The sequence below is a fragment of the Henckelia pumila genome, chromosome 3 (assembly GCF_033568475.1).
Source record: "Henckelia pumila isolate YLH828 chromosome 3, ASM3356847v2, whole genome shotgun sequence".
Lineage (NCBI taxonomy): Eukaryota > Viridiplantae > Streptophyta > Magnoliopsida > Lamiales > Gesneriaceae > Henckelia > Henckelia pumila.
Genome location: NC_133122.1, coordinates 119181492 through 119208155, shown reverse-complemented (window position 1 = coordinate 119208155; position 26664 = coordinate 119181492).

The following is a 26664-nucleotide window of genomic DNA, read 5'->3' as shown; positions in this document are numbered from 1 at the left end:
ATCCTCACCAACCGGACACTCCTCCAAGAAAATCGCACGCTCTTCACCTTCTTCTTCTCTCTCCACACTTTTCATGTCTTCAATTGATTCCTTCGAGGCAGGGGCTGCTTTGTTTTGGCTTGCTTCGCCTCTGCCGCAGCTAGGGTTTTGGTTTTACGCCGTCTCTTTGAAGATTTTAGGGTTTGTATTACTATCTCCTTTGAACTCAGGTACTGCGGATCGTTCAGCGATGACTATGCAGGCTGGGATAGGGGTTTTGAGGATACTCCTCATCGTTGGAGCATGTATCTCTAGATTGTGCTTGTTTGTGTGTGTTTCTTTGTTGAAATTTTTATGTTTGAGGTTGCGTTGGAAAACCGTGTTCAGATCAATTGAATCGATACCCGGTGCAGCGGAAGTTTAAAAATTTTATTTTTCTTTGATATGAAACAATTTCATATCATGGGTATCAAAACGTTTAACGATTAAATCAAACAAGTAAAATAAATAATAATTAATTAAATATTTTACCTCCAATCTCGAAGCGAGATTATGGACACCAACAGAATTTAATCTGCTCTTCTTGTATATCCCAGGAACCGATGGCATCACGATCAATCACCGGAATAAGGTCCACGAACAGAAAACAGAAACCCTCTGATTGACTGCACTAGAAATCAATCAGAAGTTTTGCGTAGAGAATAAACAGATATGATCTGTTAATTCAAAATTGTAATTTTTCACAAAAATCACAAGTCTGAATTTTCTCCGGGAGGGACAAGGATTTCGAAAAACCCTTAGAATATTTAGAGTGTAATTTCGAAAATTATAAGACACAAAGTGTTTGATTTTCGAACCCAACACCTTTATTTATAGATAATTTTTAGTTATAATTGTATCAAGACTCTAACTCCTTAAAGCCCACATTCCATAACTTAAGCCCAACAAGCCAAGCCCGTTGTTATAGAAATTAATATAAAATTCATCGTGACTCCGATTGATAAACTGATTTCACCAATGTGCACAGAAACCATTTCTGCATCTTTTAGAGTCAAGATAATTTTTCTGAATCCGAATTCATTGATTTCCAAAAATGCCCATCACTATGTCATTTTAGGAAATTCCACTCCCTTTAGTTGAGAAATCCAATTTCTCTTTCATTAAATTTAACTCTTTAAATTTAACTATCTCTACGGGGTTTTAGTAATCCATTACTTGTGTAACCCTCAATGGTTCAGGAATACAGCTAGCCGTGGGCTCACAACTCCTTGTGACTCGGAACAACAATTTCCGACTTACCCATCGAATCATGGTAAGAGCGTCTAGCAACATCGCCCCATGATTCCCTAGGTATTACTGATAGTGCCTGCAAGAACCAGTAGATTTTGGTTAGCGTACAGTACGGTCCCTTCAACCAAATATCCCGATCGAATCAACAACCATTGGTGCATCGAGAGTCGTTCGAGATTCGATAACTATGCACAACATCTTGGAGATCTATTAGTGACATCGCATGTGTTACTAGGATAACCATTAACCTAAAACACATCATGTACTCTGGCCAGAGATTCGTCACACTAATATCTCATCAGATCGCATAGGATATCCACACTCGCAAGTATGTGGTGAATCCTTGACAACAAAGCATCGACTCCTATATGCGTCGTAACTGTACCCAATACCGACACCTGATGACCCCCATAGAGTCGGTAAACGAGTCAAAGCACAGTACTAGCATATAGAGTCTCAATGATGTTTCAAGTAATAAGGACTAATGGTGTACAACCAAAACCGCGGACTTTATCCACTCGATAAGTGATAACCACTTGGAAAGTCCGAATAGGGTAGTTCGATCATTCATCATATGAATATCCATTTGCATGCTTCGAATATCTCTATGTTCCCTACCAATGAAACATGGTACTCTGCATTGCAAATTCTAGTCTCAAACTAGAGCGATCCTTATCCTTATTTTCGGACGGCTCAATAGACTAGGAACTGTTTAGAATATACAGTGACTATAAGATGTGTTTCATGATAGTCATCCCCATGTACTACCACATCTTACATACACTATAGTATATTCAAGGTCTTTATCAAAACAACAATAGTATATCACAATATAACAATATGAAGAAAGATAAAGTCATTTCCATTAATAAAATGTAAATTATATTAAACAAAGATTGTTTACATAAAGAGTCATAAAAGCCCTTAGCCACAAGTTGGCTGTCCGGGCACCCACTCTTTCAGGTTGATCCGACTTTTTGTGAGAGTTTTGGTTGATTTTATTTGGTGCAATTAGGTTATGCGGGAACCATACTGATGAAGAACGAGAAATTATCAGATGTATTGGGTGAACTACAGGTACTTGTTCTTCCACCTTTTTTGTATTCTGAATCCAGCTGTATACAGTGTACATTATTTGAAATAAATCTCTTCATTTACCTTGTTGAGCTTTTGTAAGCTGTGAGTATAACTTTCCTCGATCCCGTTGATATTAACTCATCACTGATTGATTGAATTTTAAGGTCAGATTCCTGAGTCTTTTGGGAGTCTAGTGCCCTTCTGGAGCTTGATCTCTCCTACAACAAGCTGGATGGCGGGATTCCTCGTGCTTTTGGGAATTTGATGTGATCTCTTTCTCATCTTGATCTCTCCGAGATCATGCTTGAGGGTATTATTGTTATCTTATTTTGTTCCACAAGGAATTTCAATTTCAATTAATGAAAGGAAAAAACTAGGTTTAATTAAATTTAAGTTTTTTTGGAATACCGTAGCAATTGTTCTAGTTGATTTGAGATGTATTCCAATTATTTTGAAGGTCCGATTCCAGACTTTTTGGGAAATCTAGCATCTGTTCTAGAGCACCATCTCTCCTACAACAAGCTAGATGTCAGGATTCCCGACTCTTTAGGAAATTTGGTGTCCCTTTCCTCTATGGATCTCGACGATAACAAGCTGGATGGTGGGATTCCTGATTCTTTGGGGAATTTAAGGTCTCTTTCTTATCTCGATCTCGCCGCTAACATTCTTGAAGGTATTTATTCTTGAAAGTCTTTTTATTTCATTTTACGAACTAGGATTCGGGGGAAGGAAATATGGTGTATTAATTAACATAAAATCTAAGTTGATGTGTCCTCAAATTATTTTGAAGGTGGGATTCTTATGTGCTTCGACTAACCTTGCAATGATAACCCTTCCAAATGAGCAAATCAAAGATTTCTTACAAGAAATCGATCATCAATATATATAAGTACGTACTTCTTGTCATGTTGTTTGTACTGGAGGCTTCTTATGTTAAACATGGGACATCAAATTATGAGATAAAATTAATATTTCAACTTTGAGATATATATATATATATATATATTAATTATAATAAAAATTTGTGTATTAATTGAAATTAAAACTTGTCCTTATGGATCTGAATTGGAATACGGAGTGTTTCATGTATCCTGGTGTATGGACCATCTATATCCTCATATTATTCTTCTCATGGCTGGTCGTACTCTCGGTCTTCTGGTGTTATCCGGGCATGGCATGGACAATTGTTCATCTCTCCCATTTCGTCCTACGTTTCTTTGATTCCATTTTTTAAAATTTTTGGGTGGATTAATTTGTATGTGTTTGCGGATGCTTGTTTTAAATCTCTTGCAATTGATTGCTCGTGATGATAGGGAGTAGATGGGTGCCGATTTTGGTTTTCATAATTGTCGTGTATTTTTTTTAGAATCATCGATGAGATGATAAATTTATAGATGTGTATGTTTCGTGTTGTTGGTATGCATAGTGGTTATCAAACCTGCGTACAATGGTCGGTTTGTTTTTCCAAATATCAGTGTACTAGCTAAGCTTATATATATATTGATCTATTATGTGTAATTAATGATGTACCAGTCTAAAATCTCAGCAGATAAACAAATTAATAAGATAGAAATTGGGCTGCTTGATCCAGCAAGTGCACATGTTCAAGTTGTTGTGTTTGGACATTGTGCATATTCTTTGAATTACGTTCCTATATATATATATATTAATTAATCAACTGTTAATGACTCTCATCTCGAAACTCTTTCTCAACTTGCGCCTTTCGAGAATTTGATTGGCCAATAGGCATTTATTCTGAATGAACATGCATGCATGTTAATTTACGCAGGTTCTGTATCTGGTTATTAATGCCTTTAGCACCTCTGTTCTCTTTCGCTCTTTGGTAATTATATTCTATCTATTATGAACATGCATGATATGATGGCTAGTTCGTTGCTCTCACTCTTAATTCCCTCCTTTACCACCACCTAGGTAGAGTACATGATATAATAACAAGTGTATGAGAAGATTTGAAATGTACCTGTATTATTCATATTATGAGACTGTCACAGGTTTTGAGATATTGGCTTGCCCTTGTAATCAATTCTTGCATCAAGAACCGGGAACAAGCCAAGAAGCAGAACAATTTGCTTGCACCAGATTCAAGGCCGAATAACCTATCTTTCAGAAGGTAATAATTCTGTGTTGGAAGTTTTTTTTCTTTAAAAAGAGTGTTGGAATTTTAACATGATTATATAATTGCATCCCCTGTTTAAATAGTGAAAACAAGATAGCGTCCGGGGAGTTCCGAGGCATAGGGACAGACAAATTTACAATTATATAAAATAACTAACTAAATTTAAAATTTTAATTTCAGAGCAGAGTTATATAGAACTTATATTCAGGGTGTTCCTGTATGACATAGAAACATCTAATACTATGTAAAATTATTGTCCTTTGACAATTAAATTTCCATACTTTCTTGCAGGAAGATATAAAGAAAGAACTGGGAGAACTTTAAAGCAATGACATTCGGTAGCAGAATGAATAAAATCAGCGCGTATAATGATTCCACCTCGTTCGTTGTTTGATAGGGAATCAAGGTTGTAGATTTTCTTTTTCCTTTTTTTGTTCAAATGATTAAAATTCAAATCTTGGGCTATGTATTGTCAGGCTTGTGTCTGCGAGTTTATTAGTCTAATAGGCAATATTTGCTCATCTGTTGCTTCCTCGGATTCCTTTTGTTATTCTTTCTTTCATTTAGCTGTTGCAACACCTATTTTGAGCCTATATGTACGTGCATGTTACATATCATTACATCTTTCTCGTATCAACCATGCATTTTTGTCTTCTATGTTTTGAGATCTTAGCTACAGTTTTCGTGGGTCAATTAAGATTTTTTTGGCTAATGTCCAGATATAATGGTAGTCCCTACTATGAACCATTTGATCATGTCCTTTAACATGATGATTGACAGTTTTACATGTTACTTCTGTTGTTTAATTAGTATTATTTAAATCTCTATGCCACTACAGCTACAGTGTCTTCAAGGTTGAAATTAAGTTGCTTGGAATATTGTAGATGAATTAACTTGTGGCATGTTTATTTTTGGTTTCAGGGTCGTGGAACTGCACTGAAAGACATTCCAAAGGGTATTCATTTTTCATTAATTTCCTCATTTCTGTACCATGCAAGCACGCACATCAAAATATCTTTGTCTCATGATGTCCAATTGGCTGCAATATTGTGATGTTGCTTTGCTGCACTACAACCATGTGTCATTGCATGTAAAAAAATTTACTAAACCTAGTCTATTTACACAACAGAATTGAGAATTTTCTTATTCACTTATTATCCATGCCTTTTATTGAAAAAAATAATGTTGTTAACTTAGTGCACATTTCATTTATTGTTTTGTTTCTAATTGTAAACAAGCCTTGTGCAGATAGTCGGGATGCAAGTTGTGCAGATAGTCGGGATGCAAGGAATAATGGTGGATGTTAATCTAGAAGTAATGTTCTGAGTTAATTATATAGATTAGTTCATAACTCGATGTATAGGAAAGTTCCGTGTTAATTTATATAAATTAATTCATAATTCGATCGATATATTTTCTAGTGTAGATTGATTTAGAATTTAGAATTAGAATATTGATTTGTAATATTGAAAAGTTGTATATTAAATTTTATTTTAAAAATTTTAATTTTTGTTTCATTTATAATATTAAAAAATTTTATATTAAAATTTTTTTTTGTTTTTTTTTCGAGCTACGACAACGGATAAAATTCGTTGTCTTTGTCATTTTAAAACTGTTGTAATTTTCGGTGTTGTTAAAAGTTCTATATACGACAACGGATAAAAACTGTTGTCGTTTCAAGGAAAAGATAACGGTTTCAAGGAAAAGACAACGGATAAAATCCGTTGTCTTTTGAAAGCAACGAAAACAGATTTTATCCATTGTTGTTGGGTATATTTTTAACAACACCTTAAAGTACAACGGTTTTTTCACCCATACGACAACAGATTATATTTGTGAGATCTCGATTCTAAACATTTAATCTTGGGATTAAAAAACACTAAGACAAACAATAACCAAAGGTTAAAGAAATTAAAACAAATTTTTTTTTTAAAATAGTGCCTCGCTCGATCCGCATGATCTTGCGGATCGAGCGAGCAACTTATGCCAAAGCTACTGCCCGGAAAACCCAGCCCTCGCTCGATCCGCAAGATCTTGCAGATCGAGCAAGCCACAAAAATTTGAAACAGAGGACTGCACAGCTTGCCCTCGCTCGATCCGCAACATATTGCCGATCGAGCGGCGACAGAAACAGAGCCAAAAACAGCAGAATTCATGCTAGAAACTTGAGTCCAAAACCCACAAAATAATATCATGCATTGCAATCACTAGTTCTCCAACTAATAAATAAAGTACTGGAGTCATACAACCGTTCCAAATATAGAATATGTTATGATAACATGTCGACAAGGCTCGCATAATCAATACAACAACAAAACGAAGTTCGATATCTAAACATGTTCCAATACAACTAGGTAGACATGCTGACACGACTTCTAAACCGAGTCTCACTACTTGCTCTCCCTCTTGTTGCTAACCAGGCCTTTGTTGTCTTTGTCCTGCCCCACCTGTTGCCAAGTACACATACAAAACAAAGCAACAGCCGGATAAACCAGTGAGAATGACATTCTTAGTAAAAACAACATAACAAGTAATGAATATACAACATGCTATCAAAACAACATATTCAAGTCGAAGCTAATGATATGCATGTCTTTAAAACCAGGATATCAATTCTGATAAACAAGGGAGTGCTGCTCTGCTTTTGGGATCCCGAGGATGAGATGACGTAACGACTCACCGACTCTCCCAATCGAGGTGGTGCCACGTATCCCACTCCTCTAAACTTTGAGCAACCATAATGAGTATGCTAGCACTAGGCAAAATACAACAACCTAGGCCACTCAATCATAGTTCCCAAACGTCTAAACAAAAAGGGCGATTCTGCCCGCTGAAATCAAAGTAGGCTCAAGATGAATGCATAACAGAAACATAAACATAAGCCACATAACAAAACTCAATCAATCAATAAAATACAAGTTCCACAAGCTAGAACAAGTATCGATGCAATATGTGATTTAAAAAGGGAAACTCGAGAACCAACAGTCCCGAGTATGCTATCCCGCTACGATGACTGCTTTTACCTTTCAAGGCAGTAGTTCCAACTTCTGGAAAGCTATAACAAAAGATTGTATCAAAGTCTAACCAATCTAAACAACAACAAGGCTCAAGGTAATTCTCTATACCGTTCTTCGTCCAAAACTCTGAAACGAACAATTGCTATTAACCTTGGGCTTGACAAGCTCCAAACGAATGATATAACGGAGCTCTCGCTGCAGTGATCGCTAAACTGCTTTCAGAAATAAATTCCAATGGCCGGATCGAGCTCGGAAGGAAATCTGAAAGCTCAAAACTCAAAAGTGGCGTTTCAATGGAGGCTCACGATTTTGGAGAGGAAGATGAAGACTTTTTCCAATCAATTCTAAGTGTAGATAATATATAAAAATCAATATTTGCGTTTTAGTCCGTGAAATTTCCAAAATTTACAAAAAGGACCCTGATCAAAATCAAATCGGCTCGAGAACTCTGTAATCTCTGATTAACTCAAATAAACTCATTTAAGATAAAAATGGGGCGTTACAATTCTCCCCCTCTAAGAAGAGATTTTGTCCTCGAAATCAACAAGAACCACAACTCATAAGATAGAATAAAGAACTAAAGACAGTAAGAAGAACTCACGTCATCCGAATAACTCCAAAAATCGCTGTCTCATATCAGATTCTATCTCCCAAGTCGCTTCCTCGATGCCGTGACGGCTCCACTGCACTTTCACTAATGGAATCAACTTGGTTCTGAGTTGCTTTTCTTTCCGATCAAGGATCTGAATCGGTCGTTCAAAATTTCTCAGAGTCTCGTCTAACTCGGCTTTGTCAGGCTGAAGAACATGAGAAGGATCTGGATGATACTTTCGTAGCATAGAGACGTGAAAAACGTCGTGAATACCAGATAAAGACGGAGGAAGTGCAAGCCTGTAGGCAAGATCACATATCTTCTCGAGAATCTTGTATGGCCCGATGAATCTCGGAGATAACTTCCCACTCTTACCGAATCTAACGGTGCCTCTGAACGGAGAAATCTTAAGGAAAATGCAGTCTCCCTGCTCGAAACTCAGAGGTCTACGTCTGACGTTCGCATACTTTGCCTGTCTATCTTGAGCTGACTTTATTCTGGTCTGAATGATCTTAACCTGCTCTGCCATATCTCTAAGCATATCCGGTCCCAAATCTGGTGACTCGGACAAGTCATCCCAAAACAACGGAGATCGGCATTTCTTACCATACAATGCCTCAAAAGGCACCATACCGATACTCGCTTGGAAGCTGTTGTTGTAAGAAAACTCGACAAGAGGCAAAGAATCCTGCCAACTAGTGCCAAAGTCTAGCACTACCGCTCGCAGCATATCCTCTAATGTCTGGATAGTCCGCTCTGACTGTCCATCCGTCTGAGGATGATAAGCTGTTCTCAGATGCAATCGAGTACCAAGTGCCTCCTGAAGACTAAGCCAGAATTGCGAAGTGAATCTAGGATCTCTGTCTGAAACAATCGACTTCGGCACACCATGCAATCTCACAACATTTCTAACATACAACTCAGCCATCTGATCATGACGATACGTCAACCTGTATGGAATAAAACAAGCAGACTTTGTCAATCGGTCGATCACTACCCAAATAGCATCGCATCCTCGAACGGATCGTGGTAGCTTCGTGACAAAATCCATAGAAATGTGATCCCATTTCCATTCAGGAACAGATTGACTGTGCAACAGACCTCCTGGTCGCTTCCGCTCTGCTTTCACCTGCTGACAATTCAAACACCGAGATACAAACCTCGCTACGTCGCTCTTCATTCTCTTCCACCAAAACTGAATCTTCAGGTCGTTGTACATCTTACGACCTCTGGGATGAATACTAAACCGACTGCAATGAGCCTCTCAAAGAATACGCTGTCTCAAATCCGAAATATCAGGCACAACAACACGGTTATTCACAAACAAAATATCATCTCTAACCTGGAATTCAGACTGATGTCCCGATCTAACTTTCTCTACTGAAACCTGAATGCTCGGCTCAGACTTCTGTGCTTCTCTGATTACAACAAACAACTCCGGCTCGGCTTGAATAGCAAACACTCTGATAGTCTCCCTATCTGTTTCAAACTCTAAACCAGAAGTGCAACAATCATCGATCAACTGAGAAACACCAATAGTAGAAAGAGATAAAGAACATAGCTTTCGGCTCAAAGCATCTGCAACTGCATTTGACTTTCTCGGATAATACTTGATTTCACAGTCAAAATCCTTCAACAGATCTAACCATCTTCTCTGCCTCATATTCAGTTCTGCCTGTGAAAACAAGTACTTAAGGCTCTTATGGTCAGAGAAGATCTCGAAAGACTCACCATAAAGATAGTGACGCCAGATCTTCAGAGCAAAGACGATCGCAGCTAGTTCGAGATCATGAACCGGATAACGAGTCTCGTGCGGTTCAGCTGCCTCGGGATACCGGGTCCGATGACCTTTTCACTTACGATTATGAGCCTATGGATCCCCAAAGGTTGGGTGAAGTGGCATAGGGCGTTAGGGGTACACCCCACAGGCCGCCACCACGTACGATGGATTTAGATTGATCAATCGAATTAGGTTACACTTCACTGATATTGTAGTAACCCGGATTTTATTTTAAGATAATAATATGTTAAACATGATTAAGGGTTGGTAATTAATCAATTTCGGAGTGTTATTGGACTTCAGAAGAGAATTTGGGCTTTTGACTTTGGGCCAGATCGGAAGCTCCGAACTCAGATCGGAAGCTCCGATCCCAGCCACTTCGGAAGCTCAGTGGAAGCACCGAGATCGGAATCTCCGATCCTGGAACGAACGTTCCGATCTCCAGTTGCCAGCTTTACCCGATGACTCAGCCACGAGTTTTGACAAGTGTTGATCGGAGGCGAGTCCGATCGTCGGATCGGACGTTCCGATCCCGGCGTGTCATACATGCAAGGCGTGAGCTGGATCGAAAGCTCCGATCCCGAGATCGGTGGTTCCGATCCTGGCCGGGAATTTTGCCTATAAATAGGGCTTCCCAGATTCATTTCTAAATAAGAATTCCCGAGATTCCTTCTTCAGTTATATAGTGTGAGATATACACTTGAGGGCCCTATCAGTTTATAATAGAGGTTCTAGAATAACCAAGGTGTGGTTATAGTCATCCGGGACTAGCGACTCCAAAGGGCTATCTATGGACGAAGGTATGGTCCGGGAATCTATTTAAGTTTTGGGAGTACTTATTAGCTTAGTTAAGGCTTATAGAATTTATGTAGTGATACGGTGAACTTTTGAATATAGTCTTGGAACCTAGGATCCTACTATACTTGAACTAGCCTAGAGGTACGTACACATTGACTGAGATTGCCAGCGAGTATACATGTTTATATGTTGCATTTATTTGGCATTATTATATGGCATGATATATGATTTACCGCTTTCTATATTCATATGTCATGTGCATATACACGTTGAGCCTATACCTTGTTATACCTGACTATAGAGCCGCTCAGCTCTATACTCGATAGTCTATCACTGAGAGTAACGCAACGGCGGGGGCATTTATGTCTGTCTACTCTGGTGTACTAGACGAGTGTGGTTGCACCCAGAGGTTGATCCGTGCGGTGGCAGCACTCATGTGGCGCCGGTTCTGAGCATGACTTTTCAGATGACCCTTTACCAGTCATCATGTTGCATGCATTATATACATATGTTTACTCATGTCTATGTACTGGGCGTTAGCGCTCACGTCCTAGTTGTTATCTTGGACACCCTATTCCATGGGGCAGGTCGCAGGATGGATGGAGCCGGTAGTTCGAGGCAGGACTAGGGAGCCGGAGCTTTTCAGGGGAATTTATACAACAGGATTTGTTTTAGTTGTATAATGTTTACTTTTAAGTTCTTCGATTTGGTTGTATCACTACAGATTTAAGCCTGGATTATGTTACTAAGCTGATAAGAACACAACCCAAGCCTCGGTTAGAAGTATCACAATAGACTGTAAAACCTCCAGTACCCTTCGGAATAGAAAGAATCGGAGCACTGGTCAGTCTCCTCTTCAGAACAACAAAGCTAGCCTCACAATCTGCAGTCCAGACAAAAGGCGCATTCTTCTGAGTCAGCTGGGTAATTGGCTTGGCAATAGACGAGAAACCCTTGATGAAACGACGGTAATAACCAGCTAAACCTATGAAGCTTCGGATCTCCGGCACTGAAGTAGGTCTAGGCCAATTCATAACTTCTTCAATCTTGCTGGGATCGACAGAAATCCCATCTTCAGAAATAATGTGACCGAGAAAGACAACTCGATCTAACCAGAATTCACACTTAGACAGCTTGGCAAACAACTGCTCAACTCGCAAAATCTGTAATACGGTTCTCAAGTGCTCTGCATGGTCAGTACGGTTCTTTGAATAGATAAGAATATCATCGATGAAGATAATGACGAACTCATCTAGATAGCGCTGAAAGATACGGTTCATCAATCCCATAAAAACCGCGGGAGCATTAGTCAAACCGAATGGCATGACTATAAACTCAAAGTGACCATACCTCATTCTGAATGCGGTCTTAGGAACGTCTTCCTCTCACACTCTCAACTGGTGATAACCTGACCTCAGATCAATCTTAGAGTAGACAGAAGAACCCTACAGTTGATCAAAAAGGTCATCTATTCGGGGTAAAGGATACCTGTTCTTAACTGTAGCCTGATTCAATTGGCGGTAGTCGATACAGAGCCGCATAGAACCATCCTTCTTCCGAACAAAAAGCACAGGAGCACCCCAAGGCGATACACTAGGTCTAATGTATCCCTTGGCAATCAAATCCTCAAGCTGCTCCTTCAACTCTCTCAATTCAATAAGTGCCATACGTTAAGGAGCTTTTGAAATAGGTTGAGTAGCTGGCACCAAATCGATGCTGAATTCGATCTCTCGAATAGGTGGCAATCCAGGAACATCTTCCGGAAACACATCAGCAAAATCTCTAACCACTGGTAAGTCAACCAAAGCTGGGCTAGATTTCAGTACATCAACCGCATAAACCAAAAATCCTTCTGCACCTCTTTGTAACAAACGAGTCATAGATAACACTGAAATCAAAGGAATTTTAGATCGAGAACCCTTACCAAAGAATTTCCACTCGTCTGCCATTTCAGGTCTGAACCTGACAACCTTCAGAAAACAATCAACTGTTGCCCTGTACTTGGTCAAAGCATCTATACCAACAATATAATCAAAATCTGACAACCCAAGCACAATACAGTCGAATTCTAACAAATTCCCCTCAAAAAAAAGTTCACAGTTCCTGACTAGTCTGACAGAAACAATTCCTCCACCCAAAGGTGAAGTAACAGCTACTATTGTAGGCAACAATTCGGTTGGCAAAGCATGAAATAACACAAATTTCTCAGAGATAAAGGAATGGGAAGCATCTGTATCTATCAAAACATGAGCAGAATAACCGAAAATCGAACAGTTACCTGCTATAACATCGTCAGGTGCTGCCTGAGCCTGATCCTCTGTCAAAGCAAAGACTCGTGCCTGCTGTCTCGGAGGCTGGTTCGCACTAGAGTTACCTCCCTGTCTGTTCTGCTGCTGAGGCTAGAAGGAGTGCACTGCAGAAGACTGCCTCTCGGGTTGAGCTGCAGGTCGAGATGAACTTCCACTCTGAGCTCTATCTCTGTTACGCTGAGGGCACACCTTAGAGAAGTGTCCCAGTTGCTGACAGGTGTTACAATTACCGAAGACTCCCACACACTGATCCGGTGAGTGTCTTCCTCCACACTTGCTGCAGTACATGACTGAAGATCCAGAACTCTGTCCTGAACCGAATTGCTTCGAACCACTGGAACTAGAAGAACTGTTCCCCTGCCTCTTGAACTGTTTACCTCTTGCTTTGTACTGATCCTTTCTGTTTCCCCCACTGCTACCACCTTCATACCTCTGCTGCTGGTACTGATGCTAAGATGGTTGATTCTGATACTGAGACGGTTGGTTCTGATACTGCCTCTGCTGCTGAGGTGCCACCTGATTACTTCTTTGCCTCCACAAGCCTGCTTCTGCTCCCTTTGCGAGATTCATGGCATCCGCAAAGTTGTTAGTCCTGTTGGTGTTAACCAACGTGAAGACATCGGGGTTCAACCCATTTATGAACTGATCTGCCTTAGCTTCTTCATCTCCGACAATTAGTGGTGCAAAACGCAACAGACTATCAAACTTGGCGACATACTCTTCGATGTTCAGATTCCCTTGCTTCAAATTTGCAAACTCTGCTCCCTTATCCTTACGATACGAGATAGGGAAAAACCGCTTATAAAACTCAGATTTAAAAAGAGTCCAAGTAACTTCCGTACCTCTACTCTCAAATGCTTTCTTTGTCATGATCCACCAGCTCTTAGCACCACCACGCAGCTGATGAATTACTAACCTGATTCGGCGGTCATCGGTGTAGTCAATGGAATCAAACAACTGATCAATATCATCCAACCAACTTTCACAGTCAACTGGATTTTTTGAACCCATCAACAACGGCGGATTGAACGACTGAAACCTCTTCAGCAAGGTTTCCATAGGCATTGCTGAAGCATCCAACTGATCAACTTCAGTGCTAGCTTGCTCAAACGCAGGGATAACTGGCGGTGTGTTTATGTTTATCACTCGACGAGGACCCATCTGATAATCAAAGGTTAGGACACGATATATCTCAATTGCTACAATCGGTGCCCTTACAACCGCTTGGAATACCAGATACCAGTCGATAACAGAACAATTATATCTAAAGTAGATCATACTTTATAAATTAAATTACAAAACCATGTAATTCAGTAATTCTTAACAATAAAGCATGCTCGCATGGAATTAAGTACATAGTTAAATAACTCATACACATGCGAGGAGCCAATACACGCAGACTCGATCTACCCCGCTGACTCTAGTTCGACCAAGAATCTTAACTCTCTGATACCACTTAATGTGAGACCTCGATTTTAAACATCTAATCTTGGGATTAAACAACACTAAGACAAACAATAACCAAAGGTTAAAGCACTTAAAAGAATTTTTTTTTTTGAAAATAGTGCCTCGCTCGATCCGCATGATCTTGCGGATCGAGCGAGCAACTTATGCCAAAGCTACTGCCCGAAAAACCCAGCCCTCGCTCGATCCGCAAGATCTTGCAGATCGAGCGAGCCACAAAAATTTGAAATAGAGGACTGCACAGCTTGCCCTCGCTCGATCCGCAACATATTGCCGATCGAGCGGCGACAGAAACAGAGCCAAAAACAGCAGAATTCATGCTATATAACTTGAGTCCAAAACCCACAAAATAATATCATGCATTGCAATCACAAGTTCTCCAACTAATACATGAAGTACTGGAGTCATACAACCGTTCCAAATATAGAATATGTGATGATAACATGTCGACAAGGCTCGCATAATCAATACAACAACAAAATGAAGTTCGATATCTAAACATGTTCCAATACAACTAGGTAGACATGCTGACACGACTTCTAAACCGAGTCTCACTACTAGCTCTCCCTCTTGTTGCTAACCAGGCCTTTGCTGTCTTTGTCCTGCCCCACCTATTGCCAAGTACACATACAAAACAAAGCAACAGCCAGATAAACCAGTGAGAATGACATTCTTAGTAAAAACAACATAACAAGTAATGAATATACAACATGCTATCAAAACAACATATTCAAGTCGAAGCTAATGATATGCATGTCTTTAAAACCAGGATATCAATTCTGATAAACAAGGGAATGCTGCTCTGCTTTTGGGATCCCGAGGATGAGATCACGTAACGACTCACCGACTCTCCCAATCGAGGTGGTGCCACGTATCCCACTCCTCTAGACTTTGAGCAACCATAATGAGTATGCTAGCACTAGGCGAAATACTACAACCTAGGCCACTCAATCATAGTTCCCAAATGTCTAAACAAAAAGGGCGGTTCTGCCCGCTGAAATCAAAGTAGGCTCAAGATGAATGCATAACAGAAACATAAACATAAGCCACATAACAAAACTCAATCAATCAACAAAATACAAGTTCCACAAGCTAGAACAAGTATCGATGCAATATGTGATTTAAAAAGGGAAACTCGAGAACCAACAGTCCCGAGTATGCTATCCCGCTACGATGACTGCTTTTACCTTTCAAGGCAGTAGTTCCAACTTCTGGAAAGCTACAACAAAAGATTGTATCAAAGTCTAACCAATCTAAACAACAACAAGGCTCAAGGTAATTCTCTATACCGTTCTTCGTCCAAAACTCTGAAACGAACAATTTTTGTTAACCTTGGGCTTGACAAGCTCCAAACGAATGATATAACGGAGCTCTCGCTGCAGTGATCGCTAAAATGCCTTCAGAAATAAATTCCAACGGCCGGATCGAGCTCGGAAGGAAATCTGAAAGCTCAAAACTCAAAAGGGGCGTTTCAATGGAGGCTCACGGTTTTGGAGAGGAAGATGAAGACTTTTCCCAATCAATTCTAAGTGTAGATAATATAGAAAAATCAATATTTGCGTTTTAGTTCGTGAAATTTCCAAAATTTGCAAAAAGGACCCTGATCAAAATCAAATCGGCTCGAGAACTCTGTAATCTCTGATTAACTCAAATAAACTCATTTAAGATAAAAACGGGGCGTTACAATATCCGTTGTCATATCCCGTTTTTGTTGTAGTGATTGCTCGAAATATTTCCGGCTATATCACTTGTGTTAAGGAGTAACTCCTTATAGAAAATCAACAAGAGTGGAGTATGTGTATGCAAAATCTCTTGCAACTCACTCTTTTGGGCCATACATATTTTTTTATCGGCCTCTTTCCCCTCAATTTTTTTTTCATCTTTTTTTCTTTCATTCTTTTTTTTTAAGGCCATCTCAATTTTTTTTACTCTTTTTTTAGGCCTCTTCTCTCTTTTTATTTTTCAAATGATCTTTCAATACTTGCTTTGGGGTCATAGGTAACAATACAATAGACTCATTTTTCAAAGTAAATGAATAACAATTTTTAAAGCCATTATGTACCACCCTCCTATAAAATTGTCATGGTCTACCCAACAAGATATGACAAGCTTGCATAGACACCACATCACACAACACATCATCCATATACTTCCCAAAAGAAAAAGGTACCACTACTTGCTTGGTTACCCTTACCTCAGAACTATCATTGAACCACTACAATTTATAAGGTTGAGGATGCTTTATGGTAGGCAAACTCAACTTCTCCACAAGCTCATAACTCGCTACATTAGTGCAACTGCCACCATCAATAAAAACACTACACACTTTATTATTCACAAAGCATCTAGTATGGAATAAATTCTCTCTTTGATTTTATTCCTCCTCCTTTTTTTGCACATTAAAAATTCTCTTAGTCACCAACAATTCTCCAACAACCGCATCATATCCCTCATCATCGGGATCCTCCAATGTAGGCATGTCATCATAATTTTCCACATCTTCCTTACTCTCCGACTCAAACTCACAACAAGCATTCACAATCATAATTTTCTTATTAGGAATTTGACTAGAAATATGACCCACACCTTGACATCTAAAACATTTGATATCTCTAGAATGATTATTAGGAGTTTCAGATTTATCTTGCACTCCATGCTTTGGTGTCTCTTGCTTGGTGTCGACTTTTGGCTTGGACAATGGCTTGACATCCTCTCATTTTACAAATTTTGGGCGCCAAGAAGTGAAAGAACCTCCACCCATAGGATTTCGACTTGTGCCCCTCCTTTTGAGTTGTTGCTCCACTTTCATGGCAATTTGCACCATCTCCTCAAGTTCCATGCAATGTCGAAGTTCCACTTGGTCTTGAACCTCCCTATTCAAGCCGCATAAGAAATGAGCCATAGTTGCTTCATGATCATCCTCAATGCTAGCCCAAATCATAGTAACTTCCAACTCCTTGAAATTATCATCTACACTCTTTGAACCTTGCTTCAAATTCTGCAATCGCCTAAACATGTCTCGATAGTAGTAATTTGGCACAAATATTTTCCTCATAATTTGCTTCATCTCATCCCATGTTTCAATAGGCCTCTCCTTGAAATAACGAGCTGATCCCACAAAATAAGAGTGTAATCCACAAATTCAACCACCGCCAACATTATTTTTTTCGAATCACTGTATTGTGGCAATCAAACACGGATTCCACTCTCATCTCCCACTCCAAATAAGCCTCCGGATCAGATTTCCCTGTTCAAAACTCTTCGAGGTGCCATATCTGATAATCAAGAGATTAGGACACAAATAACGCAATTCACAATTCGATGCCCTTCAACCTCTTAGGAATTCGGATATAAGTCGAGAATCAAATACAATTATATCTCAAGTAGTTCATGCATTATAAATTAAATCACATAATCATGTAATTCAAATAATCTTCAAATAATAAAGCATACTCGCATGGAATTAAATAATCAAATAAATAATTCAATCACATGCGAGAAACTAATTCAAGCGGACTCAATCTACACCGCTCGGTTCTAAATTCAGTCCAAGATCTTATCTCTCTAATACCACTAAATGTGATGACCTTGGTTCTAAACATCTAATCAAGAATAAATCAAACAATCGCTAACAGAGAATCATTATCGAAATAAAAAAAAATATTTAAAGAGCATGCCCGGACCCCGTGCACCATGCATTAATCTATAGAGGAAACAGACCCCGTGCCACAACCGGGTCTAGGTTTGTGCATCCAAAATACACTAAAAGTCCAATTCTCTGTTTTGTGCACGGACTTCGTGCACCCTCCGTGCCCTGGTCCGTGACTAGCCTTACAAAAAACTTTAAGTTACTGCCTCAAACCTCGATCACACGGACCCATGCATGTATGCATGGCCGGGTTCCGTGCATGAACAAAATATGAATACTCAACTAGTAGAACATGCCTCGATTCTAGGTTTCAATACAAAATACATATCAAGTTCGAATTACATATTCAACTTCTAAAACACCAAGTCCTCACTCTATCATCACATCCCATCTAGCCATATGATCTATGACTCGGTCCTGCCCCACCTGTTGCCAAGCACACATACAAAGACAAAACAACAGCCGAATAAACTGTTGAGAATAATATTCCCAGTAAAAGAGACATAACATGCAATTCCACATAATATATCAACTCATGATATATATAACAACAAAGTAAGTCCAAAGAGAGAATTAGAATGAAATGCATGTCTTTAAATTCGAGATTATCTAAATCGGATAATCGAAAGATAATTCAGTTTCTCGGTTCATCGGTTGGGATCCCGAGGAAAAAATACCACAACGATCACACCGACTCTCCCGTTCGAGGTGGACGATACATATTTCAATCCTCTAGACTCAGGGGAAACTATAAAGAGTTGATCGGGCCAATGGAGTACTAGTCGACGACCAATGTCACTCGACTATAATCCCTAGAACATCTAATTCAAAAGGAAAGAGAATTCATTTGGCTCAATATGAATGCATGTGCAATAATAATTTATTAAAATAATTCAAGTAATTCAAATAACATGCAAGAATGTGATTCCTTTGGGAAAACTCGAAATCAATTCGGATTCGAGTATTCGTCCCATTCAAGTAGATTTTGTCTTATACCTTTCTCGATAATTTCAAGTCCTCCAAATCTAGATAAACAATGATAATCCCATATCAAAACTCATTCGAATCCAAAACAATCGTCAATAAAGAATCTATATTATAACGGCTTCAATCTCTGTATTGAATCTAATTCTGCAACTCCAACTCAACGACCCTCAAACCAATCCGAAATAAAGCAATATAGATCAATGTCGACATTGAAACTCGTTCGAACTACGGCTCAAACAATTCAAATCAACCGATATCCCAATACTCAAACAGGCAGCATAACGGTTATATTTCGATCAACCAAAAAACCACAACTCAGCATATCAATCATAAACAACTCAATACAACTTAATTCTCATTAAAATCAACTCAAAACCAAAAAATCTCAAAACCCATCTTTCGAAAATCACTCAAAAATTCATAACAATTCCCAACGACGTTCTAATTCTGATTTGTCTTCAAAATAGCGATATATGCTAGCTCAAGCATAACATAACTGAAAATAATTGAATTCTATCAACATCTAAAAAATAAAGTATATCCGATCGAAGAGATACTTACAATAGAACGGAGCCCTCGATGTCATGATTGCAAAACTATCTTCGGATTAAATTTCTACCTGACGGATCGAGCGAAAACTGGAAATTTGAAAGCTTGAAGATCTCGCTTGCTCTTCAATGGAGGGGAATCGATTTGGAGGAGGAAGGAGGGAAGGAGGATGACTTAGTCAACCCAAAATAGTAGAATATAATATATAAAATTTCTATTTTGCTCTTTAGTCCCTGAAATATCCGAATTTTTTAGATGGAGGAAGAGCTAGTATGTAGGCAAAATCGCCTATCTTCTCCAGAATCTCGTACGGACCAGATAAAGATGGAGAAAGAGTGAGTATGTAGGCAAGATCTCCTATATTCTCTAGAATCTCGTACGGACCGATGAATCTTGGAGACAACTTCCCTCTCTTCCCAAATCTAACAGTGCCTCTGAAAGGAGAAATCTTCATTAATACTCGGTCTCCCTGATCAAAGTACAGAGGTGTAGTGACCCGCACCGTGATCACCTACTATTCAGAACTTAAGCATGCATTTAATCAATAAAATAATCTTAATCAGATTAACTACGGAACTAAAGTAAGTCAAATACCATGAAAGAAAATCCTAGTTGTCAACCCTGCTATCTAGCCTTGGTCACAACCTAACCTCCCTATCTCCGGGAGAACTACCTGCAACTGCCCATTGGAATAGGGCGTCCAGCCAAAAGAAAATAACCGGAAGTGAGCCTAACATGCTCAGTACGAGAGTATGAGTATACATTATTATATGCGCATGAATGCAAATGAACTGGGTACCAAGACACTCAGATCAAGAAACTAGCTTATAGACTAGGCCCAGGGTATATTGTAGTAGCCCGTACCCTAATTGAGTAGTTAAAGGATTAATGCTAATTAATTGAATTGGGTATTGGACGGATCGGAAGCTCCGAAGGCACGATCGGAAGCTCCGAACAGGATCGGAAGCTCCGATGAGCGATCGGAGGCACCGGTGTTATTACGTCAGGCATGACGTGTGGTTGGATCGGAAGCTCCAATGAGGACCGGAGGCTCCGATCACCCCTATCCGGATTCAACAAGTGATATTTTGACACGTGGCAGATCAGGATCTTCGGAAGCTCCGATGGCAGGATCGGACGTTTCGATCGTGGTTCGGACGTTCCGATCAAGGATCGGAAGTTCCGATCGTTGTCTATAAATAGAAGGCCGAGACTTCACTTTCATTTGCCAATTCCGAGTTCTCCTTTCCTTTCTAGTCCTTTTGGAACTGTTTTAGTCTTCTTAGGCTTGGTCCGGAGGTTGGCGAGGCGTTCGGTAGTCGTAGCAGAGTTGTGCCCAAGTTCTGGAGGCATCGACATCAAAGGGCTAACGACGGACGAAGGTATAGCTTTTGCTTCCTATAAATATTTAGGAGTATGCAATAGCTTAGTTAAGGCTTTTAGAGCACTTTAATGATAGTAGTATCATTTGGCAGTGTAGAGCAGACTATAGGCGTGGACCTAGAGTTGGTAGAGCTTGCACTGTTTTGAGGTACGAAAGTACTGTTCGAGATATCTTGACTGAGTATGCATGTATTATGTGACCGCATGATTTATATGTCATGATATTATGCTGCATTCATTTGCATCTTGCTGTATCTCCTTCGAGATGTCTGTTAGTAGGGTTGTACCCTATCCTGTTAGTGGATGGACTTCCATCGATTTGGGTCCGGCGTTTCCACGGTTATCTCGGTATGGGAGCCACCTCCTGAAGCGACGGCACAACGTGCTACATACCAGGGCCCGGTCTGTCTCTGTTATCTGATCCTTGACCTCGAGTCTATAGGGAGTTCACTTTGCATGCATGTATACTCATACTCTCGCACTGAGCGTTTTATGCTCACGTCTCGTACTCTGTATTTTCTGGACACCCTATTCCATGGGGCAGGTTTGCGATTGGACGAGGAGGGTGGATCCAGGAGGGGCTAGTCAGTGGTTGACCAGCTGGAGCTTCGCTTAGGTTTTATTACTGTTGTTTGGGTTTATACAGCTATTCGATTTGGTTGTATATTATTGGATGAATTACAGATTCCTTTACTTGGGATTGTATAATGTTTATGGTTTCCGCAGTTTTATTCTGATATCTGTTTTATTAAGTTAATTGCATGCCTAAGTTCTGTTTAGTAGGTGATCCGGGTATGGGTCACTACATTTATGGTATCAGAGCATGCAAAAGATTTCTTGGGATTTAGTCTCATCTTGAGGTATTTTTGTAGATGTCAAATCGTGACGACCAGAGTTCTCATGGCAGTGTTGGTGGGCATTGCGGAGATGCCGACCGGGAGCCTCGTCGAGAACGGCGTCATCGTCACCATGACGACGAGCGTTTCACTGTGCGTCGATTCTTAGCTATGGGTCCTAAGCCCTTAGTTGGAGGTGAGTCTCCGGAGGATGCGGAGAACTGGTTAGACCGCATGGCGATGACTTTTCAGACTTTCCAATGCATCGATGAGCAGAAGGTGGAGACCCTTGGCTATCTTCTAGATGGGCGTGCGCGCAGGTGGTGGAGGTTTACTTCTGCACCTTTTGTTACGGCGAGAGGAGTGGGCACCTGGGCCGAGTTCCGCACAGCTTTCCAAAAGCGGTATTTTCCTCCTGCACTCCGTCAGTCAAAGGCAGGCGAGCTACTGAGTCTGTGACAGGGAGCCATGTCTATCGATGAGTATCAGCAGATGTTCTTTGATCTGTTATCCTATTGTCCCGAGATTGCTGATAGCTCAGAGATGAAGTATAATCTGTTCCTTCAAGGCCTTAAACCTGAGATCCATGACCGTGTGGCGGTTGGCGACGACATGTCCTACGAGGGTTTGGTGAGCCGTTGTCACCAGGCGAAGGACAGCATTCGGCGGAACAGGTCTTTCTCTCAGTCGAGGCCTGCTAGTTCTTTGGGTCCCCATGCCCAAACATTCAAGAAGTCTGGATCTTCTTCTTCCTCTGGTTCTGGAGGTGTTGTTCGTTTCGGTAAGAAGGACAAGTGTGATCACTGTGGGAAGAACCATCCATCCGACAAGTACCGTAGAGCTTCTGGAGCTTGTTTCCGTTGTGGAGAGACTGGTCATATCCGGAGGGATTGTCCACAGTCTGGGGGAGGCGGTTCTGGATCTGGTTCAGGATCGGGTTCTCAGGCCACCGTTCAGCAGAGGTCGCAGGGACAGTCTGCTGGGAGTTCTCATTTGAGGCCACGAGATTCTGGCCAGGTGTTTTCCCTTAGACATGATCAGGCTGTGGAGGAGAACGAGAAAGTCATCGCAGGTACATTTCTGCTTTATGGTATACCTGCTCTTGTACTTATTGACACTGGTGCATCTCATTCCTTCATTTCTGCACGTTTTGTTAAGAGGCATAAGTTACCATGCATTGCACTAGACGTAGTGATGTCTGTTTTTACTCCGACGGGCCAATCTGCTTTGGCTAAGCATCTAGTGATGGGTTGCCCTTTAGAGTTCGAAGGGAACATTCTGTTAGCGAATCTCATGGTCCTGGCGATGGACGACTTTGATTGCATTTTGGGAATAGATGTGTTGACTACCTATCGAGCTTCAGTGGACTGCTATCAGAGATTAGTACGCTTTCATCCAGAAGGGAGTGAGAGTTGGTTTTTCTATGGTGAGGGAGCGCGACCTCCGATGCCTTTGCTATCAGCTTTGAGAGCCTGTCGAGCTCTAGAGTCTGGCGGGGAAGGCTACCTTATCTATGCAGTTGATTTGTCCGCTGAGAGTATTGGGATAGAGAGCATTCCTGTTGTGGATGAATTTCCAGATGTATTTCCTGATGAGATTCCGGGTTTTCCTCCTGCTAGGGAAGTCGAGTTTGGCATAGAGTTGATGCCGGGTACTTCGCCTATTTCTAGAGCACCGTATCGTCTGGCTCCGTCAGAGATGCGTGAGTTGAAGAATCAGCTACAGGATCTTTTGGACAAGGGGTACATTCGTCCTAGTGTGTCTCCTTGGGGAGCTCCTGTTCTCTTCGTAAAGAAGAAGGATGGGTCGATGCGGCTGTGCATTGACTATCGACAGCTGAATCGAGTCACTGTGAAGAACAAGTATCCGTTTCCTCATATTGATGACTTGTTCGATCAGCTGCAGGGCACGTCAGTATACTCCAAGATTGACTTGAGATCTGGGTATCATCAGTTGAGAGTCCGTGATCAGGATGTAGCCAAGACTGCATTCCGTACTCGCTATGGGCATTACCAGTTTCTAGTGATGCCATTTGGTTTGACTAATGCGCCGGCTATATTCATGGATTTGATGAACCGTGTCTTCAGGGAGTACTTAGACAAGTTTGTCGTGGTCTTCATTGACGACATCTTGGTGTATTCGCGTAATACGGAAGAGCATGTTTCACTTACGGTTGGTATTACAGACTCTTAGAGATGAGCAGTTGTACGCCAAGCTAAGCAAGTGTGAGTTCTGGATGGATAGAGTGGTCTTTCTTGGCCATATCATATCCAGGGAAGGGATTTCTGTTGATCCAAGCAAGATTGAAGCGGTACTTAATTGGTCGCGTCCGACGACAGTTGCTGAGATCCGTAGTTTTCTGGGTCTAGCAGGGTATTATCGTCGCTTCATTCTGAACTTCTCTCAGTTAGCTCGACCGTTGATGCAGCTTACCCGCAAGGGTGTGGATTTTGAGTGGTCCTCCGAGTGCGAGGAGAATTTCCGTGAGCTTCGACGGCGGTTAACTTCTGCGCCGGTGTTGGCATTACCGTCAGGATCTGGAGGGTATGTAGTTTACACGGATGCTTCTCTTCAGGGGTTAGGTTGTGTCCTGACTCAGAATGGGCATGTGATCGCATACGCTTCTAGACAGCTGAAGCTTCACAAGGACAACTACCCAGTCCATGATTTGGAGTTAGCAGCCATTGTGTTCGCTTTGAAGATTTGGCGTCATTATCTGTATGGCGAGAAATTTGAGATCTTCACCGACCATAAGAGTCTCAAGTATTTATTCACTCAGGCGGAGTTGAACATGAGGCAGAGACGTTGGATGGACTTGCTTAAGGATTATGATTGCGAGATTAAGTACCATCCGGGAGCTGCTAATCTCACCGCTGATGCTTTGAGTCGCAAGGTGCGATTATCCGCACTTCAGACTTGTTCGATGTCTAGTGCGATCAGTGACTGTTGTACTTCAGGTTATACCTTCAAGCATTAGAAAGGTATGCAGAGTATCCAGATGTTTGCGATATTATCTGAGCCAACCTTGTATTCGCGGATCCGAGATGCTCAGATGTCTGATTCAAAGACCCAGCGTTTAGCTCGTCTAGCTAACGAGGGTAACTCGTCTGGATTTCATTATCAGTTAGATGGATTTCCGTGTTTGTCTGGTAGGCTTGTGATTCCGTAGGATGAAGAGTTGCGAGATGAGATTTTGTCTCAGGCACATCGCACTAAGTTAAGTATTCATCCTGGAAGCAACAAGATGTACAAGGATCTACGTACTCGTTTTTGGTGGAAGGGAATGAAACGCAGTGTTTATCAGTTTGTTTCGAGATGTTTGGTGTGTCAACAGGTCAAGGCAGAGCACCGACGACCTGGAGGATTGCTTCACAGTCTGCCTATTCCTGAATGGAAATGGGAGTTTATCACAATGGACTTTGTGACCCATTTGCCGGTATCCCCAAAGAACTGTGATGCTATCTGGGTTGTGGTGGACCGACTCACCAAGTCAGCGCATTTCATTGCCAATAGCCAAGAGTACTCTGTGGATCGCATGGCACGGATGTATATTCAGGAGATCGTCCGACTTCATGGAGTGCCTGTGAGCATTGTCAGCGATCGGGACCCCAGGTTTACTTCTAGATTTTGGGGGAGTGTTCAGCGTGCGATGGGTACTACTCTCAATTTGAGTACAGCCTATCATCCGGAGACTGATGGTCAGTCAAAGCACACTATCCGTACGCTAGAGGATATGCTTAGAGCGTGCGTCTTGGATTTTGGTCCAGCCTGGCAGGATCATTTGCCGTTGATCGAGTTCGCTTACAACAACAGCTATCACACTAGTATTGGGATGGCACCTTTTGAGGCGTTGTATGGGCGACGTTGTCGTACTCCACTCTTCTGGGAAGAAGTGGGGGAGAGACAGGCTGAGGGACCGGAATTTATCCAGCAGGCGATAGACATTGTTGATCAGATCAAGAAACGGATTAAGACTGCACAGGATCGTCAGGCCAGCTATGCTAATATCAAGCGTAGGCCTTTGCAGTTCGAGGTCGGGGAGAAAGTGTTTCTGAGAGTGTCACCTTTCCGCAAGATTCTCAGATTTGGCCTTAAGGGAAAGTTGTCTCCCAGATTTATCGGTCCGTTTGAGATCTTGGAGAGCATTGGCGATTTGGCTTATCGACTAGCTTTTCCACCGCATCTATCCAGTATTCACGACGTGTTCCACGTATCTCTGTTACGACGGTATGTGGCAGATGAATCTCATATTCTGCAGCGGTCTCAGGTTCAGGTAGACAAGGATTTGACTTATGTTGAGAAACCTCTTCGTATCCTGGATTATAAGGATAAGGTTTTACGGAAAAAAGTCATTCCTTTGGTTTTAGTTCAGTGGCAGCGCAGAGGCACTGAAGAAGCTACTTGGGAGCTTGAGGACAAGATGCGTAAAGACCATCCTGAGTTGTTTTGATTTCATTCTTTAAGTTGTATTCAGTTGCAAACTCTGTAAACATTTGATTTGAATAAAGAATGTTTCTGATTTCTGTATTTGAATTCGGTACTTAAGATTTGTTTTCGAGGACAAAATATCTTAAGTGGGGGAGAATGTAGTAGCCCGTACCCTAATTGAGTAATTAAAGGATTAATGCTAATTAATTGAATTGGGTATTGGACGGATCGAAAGCTCCAAAGGCATGATCGGAAGCTCCAAACAGGATCGGAAGCTCCGATGAGCGATCGGAGGCACCGATGTTATTAAGTCAGGCATGACGTGTGGTTGGATCGGAAGCTCCGATCAGGACCGGAGGCTCCGATCACCCCTATCCGGATTCAACAAG